The 13,220-nt window shown below is 39.7% G+C and overlaps 1 long non-coding RNA gene across 1 annotated transcript; it reads left to right on the forward strand.

Annotated features, from left to right (window-relative positions):
* The first annotated feature begins 2,182 nt into the window (after positions 1-2,182).
* LOC134326939 (uncharacterized) lies at positions 2,183-10,635 on the forward strand. The gene is made up of 5 exons (XR_010014650.1): positions 2,183-2,270; positions 8,938-9,039; positions 9,610-9,743; positions 10,134-10,324; positions 10,439-10,635. It is a non-coding gene; the product is annotated as an uncharacterized LOC134326939 (long non-coding RNA).
* The last annotated feature ends 2,585 nt before the right edge of the window (positions 10,636-13,220 follow it).

The following is a 13,220-nucleotide window of genomic DNA, read 5'->3' on the forward strand; positions in this document are numbered from 1 at the left end:
TGGTTTGCTTGGGTGTGTCTGCGTGGCTCTTTATGGGAATGCAAAGAAATCTTTTCGCTTGGTCACAAGTACGAATGCGTATCAGGGCCTCTGTAAAAAAAAACAATAATAATATTAATAATAAAGTTAGAATTTTGAGATGAAAGTGGAAACATTCAGGCCCCAGTAGCCAACTGGTGTTAGAATAATGGATGTTAATGATTTAGTAAAGTTCTACTGTATCTGTTTCATAAATAAAGAAAATCCCCAATCTCCTACACGCACACGCACACACACACACATTATATATATATACTGTATATATATATGTATATATATATATATATACAGTGTATCACAAAAGTGAGTACACCCCTCACATTTCTGCAAATATTTCATTATATCTTTTCATGGGACAACACTATAGACATGAAACTTGGATATAACTTAGAGTAGTCAGTGTACAGCTTGTATAGCAGTGTAGATTTACTGTCTTCTGAAAATAACTCAACACACAGCCATTAATGTCTAAATAGCTGCAACATAAGTGAGTACACCCCACAGTGAACATGTCCAAATTGTGCCCAAATGTGTCGTTGTCCCTCCCTGGTGTCATGTGTCAAGGTCCCAGGTGTAAATGGGGAGCAGGGCTGTTAAATTAGGTGTTTTGGGTACAATTCTCTCATACTGGCCACTGGATATTCAACATAGCACCTCATGGCAAAGAACTCTCTGAGGATGTGAGAAATAGAATTGTTGCTCTCCACAAAGATGGCCTGGGCTATAAGAAGATTGCTAACACCCTGAAACTGAGCTACAGCATGGTGGCCAAGGTCATACAGCGGTTTTCCAGGACAGGTTCCACTCGGAACAGGCTTCGCCAGGGTCGACCAAAGAAGTCGAGTCCACGTGTTCGGCGTCATATCCAGAGGTTGGCTTTAAAAAATAGACACATGAGTGCTGCCAGCATCGCTGCAGAGGTTGAAGACGTGGGAGGTCAGCCTGTCAGTGCTCAGACCATACGCCGCACACTGCATCAACTCGGTCTGCATGGTCGTCATCCCAGAAGGAAGCTGACGCACAAGAAAGCCCGCAAACAGTTTGCTGAAGACAAGCAGTCCAAGAACATGGATTACTGGAATGCCCTGTGGTCTGACGACACCAAGATACGGGCCTCATGGCAGTTTTCAAATAGGATAACGACCCCAAACACAACCTCCAAGATGACAACTGCCTTGCTGAGGAAGCTGAAGGTAAAGGGGATGGACTAAACCCAATTGAGCACCTGTGGCGCATCCTCAAGTGGAAGGTGGAGGAGCACAAGGTGTCTAACATCCACCAGCTCTGTGATGTCATCATGGAGGAGTGGAAGAGGATTCCAGTAGCAACCTGTGCAGCTCTGGTGAATTCCATGCCCAGGAGGGTTAAGGCAGTGCTGGATAATAATGGTGGTCACACAAAATATTGACACTTTGGGCACAATTTGGACATGTTCACTGTGGGGTGTACTCACTTATGTTGCAGCTATTTAGACATTAATGGCTGTGTGTTGAGTTATTTTCAGAAGACAGTAAATCTACACTGCTATACAAGCTGTACACTGACTACTCTAACTTATATCCAAGTTTCATGTCTATAGTGTTGTCCCATGAAAAGATATAATGAAATATTTGCAGAAATGTGAGGGGTGTACTCACTTTTGTGATACACTGTATATATATATATATATATATATATATATATATATTAGGGCTGTCGAAGTTAACGCGATAATAAAAATTAGTGCCGTTAACGCAAATTCTAGTTCATGTTGAGACTTCACTGGTAGAACAAACGTTTTAATGTCGGACTTGCCACCGTTTTTCATTTGCGGTTTGTTAACATAATGTTACCGAGCGTGGTAGTGTCGTAGTAATGCACTTGCATAATAAAGAAGCTGCCAGTCCTCCATTCACGTAACGCTAGGACGGACACTTCAAAATCCTCCTTTTGGAGTGAACTGGTTTCATTTTTGATCAATATTATTTACCATTGGCTCAGGTACATGTCAAAACAAATGCTTTGTATTTCATTGGTTTAACAGCCTCATTTCACTGCTTACAGCGCTACCACTGGCCAATCGGAGAAGGTCCGCCCTCTAAATGCTAGTCTGTGATTGGGTGGTTGAATTTCGCCCGCCCTCTCTGAGTCAATCACTCAGCTCTCATGATCAGGAACGCGGTGAAAATGCCAAAAAGTAAACTTTTGAGGCAGCGATGAACGGACCTAAATATGAAAAGACACAACATTTAGTGAGTAAAACAGTCATTTGTTATATAATTCTTGCTTAAATTGGTCAAAAACTCTGTTATATGGGTTCTGGATTCATTCTGTGTGTTGCAGTAGCATGTCCCCCTGTTCCTAATAAGATGTCCGGCTTTTTGGGGTGTAATGTCCTCCTTTTTGTTACTATGAATCCGGCCACCCTAGTCAAAACACACTCAGTTCGTGTAGAAACGTCCATTAAACCACTGGATAGTATTACTGCCTAGTATGTGAGTGAATAAAACAGTTTTCTCTTGTCCCAGCAGTTTTTAACATCAGTACATTTAGCATAAAATGTGTTCACCGTTTTAACTGTAACATTTCACTTAAAAATCCTTGTTTTCTATAACATTTACACAGATTTTTTTTAATGCGATTAATCGCGATTAACTATATGATTTTCTGAGATTAATCGCGATTAAAAATTTTAATCGTTTGACAGCCCTAATATATATATATATATATATATATATATATATATATATATATATATATATGGTGGGGTCAAAAAGTATTTAGTCAGCCACTGATTGTGCAGGTTCTCCTACTTAGAAAGATGAGAGAGGTCTGTAATTTTCATCATAGCTACACTTCAACTATGAGAGACAAAGTGAGAAAAAAAATCCAGGAAATCACATTGTAGGATTTTTAAAGAATTTATTCGTAAATTATGGTGGAAAATAAGTATTTGGTCAATAACAAACAAGCATAATTTCTGGCTCTCACAGACCTGTAACTTCTTCTTTAGGAAGCTCGTCTGTCCTCCACTCGTTACCTGTATTAATGGCACCTGTTTGACCTCGTTATCTGTATAAAAGACACCTGTCCACAGCCTCAAACAGTCAGACTCCAAACTCAACCATAACCAAGACCAAAGAGCTGTCGAAGGACACCAGGAAGAAAATTGTAGACCTGCACCAGGCTGGGAAGAGTGAATCTACAATAGGCAAGCAGGTTGGTGTGAATAAATCAACTGTGGGAGCAATTGTAAGAAAATGGAAGACATACAAGACCATTGATAATCTCCCTTCGGGTCAAGATCTCATCCCGTGGGGTCAAAATGATCATGAGAACGGTGAGCAAAAATCCCAGAACTACACGGAGGGACCTGATGAATGACCTGCAGAGAGCTGGGACCAAAGTAACAAAGGCTACCATCAGTAACACACTACGCCGAGAGGGACTCAAATCCTGCAGTGCCAGGCGTGTCCCCCTGCTTAAGCCAGTACATGTCCAGGCCCGTCTGAAGTTTGCCAGAGAGCATATGGATGATCCAGAAGAGGATTGGGAGAATATCATGTGGTCAGATGAAACCAAAATGGAACTTTTTGGTAAAAACTCAACTCGTCGTGTTTGGAGGAAGAAGAAGAACCCAAGAACACCGTACCTATTGTGAAGCATGGGGGTGGAAACATCATGCTTTGGGGCTGTTTTTCTGCAAAGGGGACAGGACGACTGATCCGTGTTAAGGGAAGAATGAACGGGGCCATGTATCGTGAGATTTTAAGCCAAAACCTCCTTCCATCAGTGAGAGCATTGAAGATGGAACGTGGCTGGGTCTTCCAGCATGACAATGATCCCAAACACACCGCTCGGGCAACGAAGGAGTTGCTCCGTAAAAAGCATTTCAAGGTCCTGGAGTGGCCTAGCCAGTCTCCAGACCTCAACCCCATAGAAAATTTGTGGAGTCCGTGTTGCCCAGCGACAGCCCCAAAACATCACTGCTCTAGAGGAGATCTGCATGGAGGAATGGGCCAAAATAGCAGCTACAGTGTGTGCAAACCTGGTGAAGACTTACAGGAAACGTTTCACCTCTGTCATTGCCAACAAAGGTTATGTTACAAAGTATTGAGTTGAACTTTTGTTATTGACCAAATACTTGTTTTCCACCATGATTTACAAATAAATTCTTTAAAAATCCTACAATGTGATTTCCTGGTTTTTTTTTTTCTCATTTTGTCTCTCATAGTTGAAGTGTAGCTATGATGAAAATTACAGACCTCTCTCATCTTTCTAAGTAGGAGAACCTGCACAATCAGTGGCTGACTAAATACTTTTTGGCCCCACTGTATATCTACACCTGATTCAATTCTGATAGAACATCTACATGTAACAATCAGAATCAGGCTTTATTAGCTCACACACACACACACACCTCTGTAAACCTCTGAATCGTTTTTAAAGTACTGCATGTGGTGGTAGAATCAATAAATGAGGGCAAATAAAAACTATATATACTGTATATTGTATATATACAGTGGTGTTAAAAAAAAATAGCAGTGATTTCAAAAAAGTGAATAAAGCACAAAATCATTATAATAACTTTTATTTCCATAAATGCAAATGCCCTGAAAATACTACACTTTTTATTCTAAATCAAAACATTAACAACATTTGGCCAGTTTGTGTTCATCCTTTACAGAAAGTAAAAAAAAAAAAAAAAGAATATTAGGCTGTTCAAAAAAACAGCAGTGCAGCATTTTTCTTTAAAAACTCAAAAAATGTATCTATTAACTGAAAATGTTTGAGGTTTCACTTTACTTTAAATTACTGAACTAATATTTAGTGGCAGAACAATTGTTTCTGAGATCTGTGTTGCATGGCATCGACCAACTTCTGGCACCTCTGAACAGGTATCCAGTCCAGGATGATTAGAACATTCCACAGTTCTTCTGCAATTTTGGGTTTTGCCTCAAAAAAACACATTTCAGATTTCAGTCCACAAGTTCTCTGTGGGATTGAGGTCAGGGGGTTGTGCTGGCCATGCTATTACCTCAATCTTGTTTGTCTGTAACCAAGATGTTTTGGGTCATTGTTATGTTGAAACACTCATTTTAAGGACATTTCTTCTTCGACATAGGGCAACATGATCTCCTCAAGTATTCAGATATATTTAAACTGATCCATGATCCCTCGTATGTGATAAACAAGCGTAACACCATGGTATGAAAAACATCCCCATATCATCATGTTGTACCACCATGCTTTACTGTCTTCACCGTGTACTCTGGCTTGAATTCAGTGTTCAGGGGTCGTCTGACATACTGTCTACGGCAGGGGTCTCAAACTCAATTTATCTGGGGGCCGCTGGAGGTAGAGTCTAGGAGCGGCTGGGCCGCATCAAGTATTCCACAAAAAAAGGGTTTCAGGTATTCCAAACAAAAGTACAACTGATCCAAACTTCTCAATCTTTATTAATAACAGTTCAGAACATGAACAATTCTTCAGAACATAGGCTTCTTTTACCTAATCTTTGCTGCCAGAAACCTAAAGATCCAGCTCCCTTCAAAGATCTATTATTCCCAGAATTGTCTTACATCTTGAAGGTTTTCTTTGGGTCATTTAGTGAAAGTCACAACACCTGTAACCGTGACTTGTTTTGAGTTATGAGATCTGCAGTAGGATGTTGTTTGGTATTTGTATTTGTATAAAGAAGGCTGCTCTATAGAATCCACAATTAATGCCAACTTCAGTGGTTATACAGTTTGAAAATGTTTTATGGGATGGTCTGTACTAAAATAACACATTACATTCCTAAAAGCTTTAAATGTTCTATCAACATGTTTTTTCTATTATATTTCAATTAAAAACAACTATTGTGAGATTTATATCCACTTGTCCTGTTTGCATTACACAGGAGAGACCCCCCCTGCTGTTAAGAATTTTTTTTTTTACTAACACAAGTAACGAAGTAACGTTTACTCTAAGTATGTTTTAAATGAGTTTTCTTTTTTACTTGAGTAGGTTTTAAGACTAGTAATTTTACTCGTATTTCAGTAAAAAATATTTAAAGTAGTAGTACTTTTACTTGAGTACAATATTTTAGTACTCTTTCCACCTCTGCCCAGTACCTGAGTGTTTGGGATATTATTCAGAAAGCCCTTTCTATATATTCTAAGAGGAATTTAAAAATGCGTTTTTCTTATCATTATTAAATTTATCTCTCAGGTGTTTATACATTTCACATTCATAAATAAAGTGATCTAGTTTTTTTATTCTTTTTGTTTACATCCTACACATCCTTCTGCTCTACCAAATCTCTCCGCCACTGAGCTAACTCTGGTGTCCATGTTACTTCACCTCTCTTAATTCTTAATATCAAGTGCATTGTCTGTTTTATATATTTTAAATTCTTGCTCTTGTTGATTAAATTGTTCTTGGTAAATTTGTTTTCTTTTGCGATCGCACCTTTCTGTCCTCTGTACCTTGCACTGGCTGACAGGATATATTTTCCTTCCACTTGGTGTCGCTCTCAATCACGTTTCAGCCAAGTGACGTTGCTAATACGTTGCTAAGTGAAAAAATAATGAGTTGCGCAACGACTCGGCAAAATAGGTGCATGTGAGAAAACCGCGCGGGCCGCACTAACAATGAACTTTGACGTTAAGTCGGGGGCCACAAAATATCGGCCTGCGGGCCGCAACTGGCCCGCGGGCCGCGAGTTTGAGACCCCTGGTCTACGGCCACTAGACCCAAAGGAAAAAAAACAAAACTATTTTGCTTCCACCAGTCCACAAAATGTTGAGCCATTTCTCTTTGGAACAGTCAATGTGTTCCCTGGCCAATGTGAACCCATTCAGGACGTCTTTTTCTTAACAACGGGATTTTGGAAGGAGTTCTTGCTGGTAAATTGGCTTCCCGTCAGCCCCGGTTCTGGACTGCTTTGCTTGGGGGGGCAGTAAAACCTAATGAGGGGGCATGTTGATAGTCATGTTTTTGAAGCCAGAAATATATTCAAGGCTTGATTTGTGCATGAATGATGACAGCCAAGCTATTGATACTGGCTTAAAGTGATGTATGAGGTAAAGAAATAAAAATGCATGTTTTCGAACTTAAACTTAAAACCCAATGATTAAAAAATACATGTTGATTATGTAAATGGAGAAAAAAGATGATCTAATTGTATTTCATTTTAATACGCCCTCTTAATTAAATTGCCATTACTAATAGAACAACTCTATTTCTTGAAAGGCTTTAATACAAATTTAAGTCAAAGCTGACAAATGTACCTACACACAGACTGAGAATATTCAAACGTGGAAATAGGAATGAGTGAGAATATTTATATTATTGGGAAATTAAAATATAAAGAAAACAAAAGAATACTAATTCTGTAAAAAAAAAAGTGTTTACCAGTATACCTGCCTCTCGCTCACACTAACAGAACATATACTGCCGAACTGAACTGTTTGGGGCAGTCTGCCGATTTTTATATGACTCAAAGAGCCAATCAGGAATAAGCAAGGAAATATCTTCACACTGTAAAACAAAATGCATTTTTGTGATTGGTTCAGAGATAATTTTAAAAATAGCCGTTGCTTGCATTGTGCTTGGGGGGGCAAAGACCCCCCCCCCCCGTAGCGCCGGCCCTGCTTCCCGTAATCATCTTCTGTACTCACTGGTAACTTCAGATGTTCCTTGATCTTTCTGGAGATGATCATTGGCTGAGTATTTGCCATTTTGGCTTTTCTTCGATCTTTTCGAACAGCAGTTCCACGCTTCCTTCTGCGTCTTTCAGGTTTTGGTCACTTCAAGGTATTTGAGATCATTTTAGATGAGCAGTACTTCTTCAGTACTTGCTGCACTTCTCTGTATGTTTTTCCCTCTACAATCAACTTTTTAATCAAAGTACTCTGTTCATCAGAACAATGTCTGGAACAACCCATTTTACCCAGTATTTCAGAAGGAAATGTGCTATGACCAACCTGTGCAACATTTGCCCCCCTCCTACATTAAATAAGGGCCAAAATTGACACCCGTTCTTCTGCAGAATGAATGACGTCACCAATTAAATTCCTCACTGCTATTATTTTAAACAACCCCCTTTCAATCAATGCTTCGATTACTCAGAATGAACGGCATGCATGTGTTAATTGTTGGGTTTGTTTTGTTTTCATTACTCTACTACACTAAGTAATTTTTTTGCTATGTAGAAATAGCATTTCTACTAAAAACAGTGATTTATCAGGTTAATGGTGTTGGACTGCTATTTTTTTGAACACCACTGTACATTCTTTATGAAGAGAATCATGCATCGTCTCCTGGTTAGTCTGATGGCAGAAGTGGGGCTTTCGAGAGATCGAAGCAAATGAAACTAAGGATTCGGAAAAAGATTCGAGCTTGTGAAACGATCCAATCTTTATACCACACTGACATCTAGTGTCCAGTCAGTGGTCTAACAGTAACATCTGTCTTGCAGATCACTAAAAGAAGTTGTTGTAATAGTGGGATGAAACATAAAACCAAAAACGCCCCATTTTTCAATATTGCATTTTGAAACCAAAAACGTTTTCTTGTTTTTAACTTTGGGATTTGAAGTGAGAAACGAATGACCAAAGGTACACGGACCCACCTGGGCAATACTGTGCTGCTATTTGTTCTTTATCACTAACATTTTAGAGCTGGTTTGAATGTTTGAACTCATCAATTGCTAGTTAGTAACTGAATGTGTTTGGATCACATGCTGCACCATGCAGATTTAGAGTACTGAGATTCAGCTTCACTGTATTGATCGGCTTTATATTTTAAACTTGAGCTCTAAATGTGAAAATGATGGACGTTACAACCTCATATCTGACCTTGTTTCTCATCGACACTTTCTTTTCATTTCTTCTTCTTCCTCTGATGATGATGATGATGATGATGATGATAAAGAACCCCTCACATGGACCGGCACGCTGCCCTCCACCCAATCTGCCACCCCGGAGTACTCCTGCAAGGTGTTCCTCGGGGGAGTTCCATGCAACCTCAATGAAGGTAGAGTCTCCTATTTAAACAGAAGCCATCATGTGATCTAATGAGCTTCAGTTCATGTGCTTTATCGTGTCTGTGCTGCTTTTCTGTAGCCGGGTTACTAAATGTCCTTGAGGCATTTAACCCTCTAAAGATCCAGTGGCCCGGCAAAACTGGAGGTCGCATCCCCCGAGGTAATAGAGTAGATGGTGGTACCACTGGTTGTGTGAGAGACACCGGGGTTCTGCATAAATGTGTATGGGTGATGGATGGATGGTGGTGGTGCTGGGATTTACTCTAACACGACACGTTGTGGTTATCAGGGGCAGAAGGACTGATGAATGAGGCGTGTTTGAGCACCGCTAGCAGTAAATGCTGTAACACAGTAAAATGTACCATACACAGTGCAGCTCACTGTAATCATTCCACTGTTAAGCTGATTTCTCCTCTTAGCTTCGTCTGGAGGTTTAAAACAGATTCCAGTGGGAGTAGTGGTGCACTACCAGTACAGAGATTCAGGGGAGTGGGATCAACTTTGCTTCTGAAACGTGAGCTTCCTAACACCGGGTTCTTTATCTTCTCTCTCCCTTGTAGGACACCTGCATGTTATTTTTAACACCCAGGCGGGTGTGCAGGCTCTGCTCCGGGCGTGTACGCAGGAGCAAATGGAGGGCAGCGTGACCTTTTATTATTTTACTATGTCTAGTAAAAGATATAGAAACAAAAGGGTAAGCATCAGCGCATTAGCCGACTACATTTTCTGCATGAGGAGATAATGGCCCTCACAGTAGTTTGTTGGAGTCTCAGAACCCTACAGATTTGTAACCCTTACCAGAGTGATCTAGACCAGAGTGTTTATTAATTATTTTATTAATTAAGAGCTGGTTTCATTTGTTCTAGTATTGTGTGTGTTCTGATGTATACTGATTATTTACTTGGTATGTAGAAAGAACACGATGCCATGCTGGTGCTTCACATCACTCACTTTTTTAAACTAGCCAACAAGGAGACACATAATAAATGTAGGAGGTCGTTTTAAGCTGTGTGAGTGGGGGGGGGTTATCACTTACTTGTAAGATGTCTGACAGTCCACTTTCCTTTCGTCCTGTGTCCTACAGGTCGAGGTTATACCGTGGGAGTTGGGGGGTAGCACCCACGTGCTGCCCCACTTCCGGCTGGTGGACAGCTACAGCGTTTCTGTGGGAGCTCTGCATGGGAGACTCGATGCTAAGGCTCTAGTTACCATCATGGGCGATCTGTTTGGTCTCCCATGCAGAGCTCCATTTGGACAAACGCAGGTACTCCACCGGTAAGATGTTAAATGTTAAAACCGGTCTGTAATGAGTCGATCACTAGTCCAGAAATTTCAATTCTTCATTTTATTTTTAAGTCTTTAACTTTTTTCTCTTGTTTTCTTTTTCAGGCTCCGCACGGGTCTTTTTTGATGACTGCAAGAGCTACCTGAAGGCCACCCGTGCGGAGTCGGTGGTGGTACAGACCACACAATTCTCCAGGAAGGTAATAGCATGGATTTAGTTTTCCTCAGTGTCAAAACAGAGAGCTTTATCTTTATACAGGAAGCAGTCAGCATGTTCGTCTTGTACAATGAAATAAATATATCAAACACTGTTGCTCGGTTGGTGATCTAGAGCCAAAGCTTGAACACTCTACTCTGGTCAGTTAGTAAGTTGGAATCTCAGCGGGTGTCGACCATTTCAGTTGTCCTACACACAATCGTCCAGGTCTGACAGAGGGCGGGTAGGATGGGGGGGTGAACATGAGTGTCGGTGGAGTCACATGGTACACGGCTCGACTCTCATGCTACTACGTGTGGGAACCTATTGCTGGTTGGTGAAAAGAAGTGGTTTGTGACCTCCAAGTGTGTAAGTGGGGGTGGTGCAAGCGGAAGAGAAATGACAGTCAGGACTAGATCGGGAGAAAATACAAGTTTAGACTGTGAGGCACTTAAAGAATATAAACACATACTTAAAATAAAAAAATACAAATATATACAAAGTCAAATAAATGACTTGGAGAAATCTATTAACTCCAATTTATTCTGGAACCACTGGAAATCACTAAAAAGAACACAAAAGGACGATTTAACAATTATTAATGAAGATTCATGGAGAAACCATTTTGAAAAATTATACAGTAATCCATCGATGAATGTGAAACAATTAAATATATCTGAAAAACTACAAACATGTCAATCAATAATTAAGAATTACCAAAAACCCCTGGACTCCCCAATTACAAAAGAAGATTTAGAGGACAAACTAAAAAAACTGCAATCCAGGAAAGCCTGTGGCACAGATGGTATTTTAAATGAAATGTTACAAAACACAAGCTATACATTCAAATTGGCTATTCTAAAACTATTCAATTTTACTTTAAATGTTGGTCACTTCCCAAGAGTCTGGAATGAAGGACTCGTAACTCCTATTTTTAAATCTGGCGACAAATTTGATCCAAATAATTACAGAGGAATCTGTGTGAGCAGTAACCTGGGGAAGGTGTTCTGCAGCATCCTGAACACCAGAGTTATGGAACTTCTAACAGAACATCATGTTCTAAACAAAACTCAGATTGTTTTTTTACAAAATCACAGAACATCAGACCACATTTTCACTCTCCACACACTCATTAATAAATATGTAAACCAAAATAAAAGCAAAATCTTTACCTGCTTTGTGGATTTTCATAAAGCTTTTGATTCAATTTGGCATAATGGATTATTTTATAAACTTATTGAGAATGGTGTGGGGGGTAAAATGTATGACGTCATAAAATCAATGTATTCACAGAGCAAATGTGCAGTAAAAATCGGAATGCTTAGAACTGATTTCTTTCACCAGTCACGAGGAGTAAGACAAGATTTCAAGATTTCAAAGCTTTATTGTCATATGTACAGTAGGAAACGTGTTTCCCTGTACAATGAAATTCTTATTTTGCTGTCCACACATGATGTAACAAAGTACAAAGATAATAATAAAATAAAATCAAATTAAGAAATAAAAGTTAGATATAGTAAAAAATAAGTTATGTACATTGTGCAAGAAAAGAGCAGATATATTGCAATCAGACAATATAGTTACATGTGCAAAATGTAAAGACAGTAGTGTAAACATACATGTGCAGCTGTATGTAGACCTGTAAACAGTCATATGTGGTATAGTGCAAGTATTGTGTGCAAGTGTGATAGTGTCTATGAATAATCAGCTCAGCTGTTTAAGAGTCTGATAGCTGTGGGAAAGAAAGAGATCTTTAGTCTTGTTGTCCTGCATTTCACACTTCTGTATCTCCGGCCTGAGGGTAGAAGTGTGAATAGTCCATGTTGCTGTAGCCTGAGCCCCACCCTGTTTAATTTATATATTAATGAATTTGCTGAAAAACTGGATCAATCCAGTAACATACCTGGTCTCACTTTAGGTGACACCAGCATTAAATGTCTCCTCTACGCAGATGACCTCGTCTTACTGTCACCTACAAGAGAGGGACTAAAACTAAGTCTAGAACTGTTAGAGAACTTCTGTGAGACATGGGCTTTGAAAATAAACCACCAAAAAACCAAAATTATGGTCTTCCAAAAAAGGTCTAAAAGTCAGGGGAATCATATTTTTACAATTAATAACACACAAATAGAACATACAAAATCATACACTTATTTGGGCATAACAATCAGCTCCACTGGAAGTTTTGGCTTGGCTGTGAAGGAACTTAAAGAAAAAGCAAGGAGAGCTCTTTTTGCCATTAAGAAATCAATTCAGTTTGAAATACCCATTACAATTTGGCTTAAAATATTTAAATCTGTAATCGAACCCATTGCACTGTATGGTAGTGAGGTGTGGGGGCCCCTAACCCAAAATGATTTTTCTAACTGGGACAAGCACCCAATTGAAACTCTGCACACAGAGTTCTGCAGAAATCTTCTCAGTGTGCAGAGGAAGACCCCCAACACGGCCTGCAGGGCAGAATTGGGACAATACCCACTAATATTCTGCATTCAGAAAAGAGCTCTTAACTTCTGGAAACATATCAAATCCAGTGACCCCCACTCACTCCATTATAAAGCGCTGCCATGCCAAGAGCTGAACATGGAAAGGAGTTCCCTAACCCAGCTGGTCCTGAGTCTCAGTGACCTAAAACACACTAACATCACACACACCAATCAGCCTCACCACACACTCGCCCAAAACATTAGA

The sequence above is a fragment of the Trichomycterus rosablanca genome, chromosome 14 (genome assembly GCF_030014385.1).
Source record: "Trichomycterus rosablanca isolate fTriRos1 chromosome 14, fTriRos1.hap1, whole genome shotgun sequence".
NCBI lineage: Eukaryota > Metazoa > Chordata > Actinopteri > Siluriformes > Trichomycteridae > Trichomycterus > Trichomycterus rosablanca.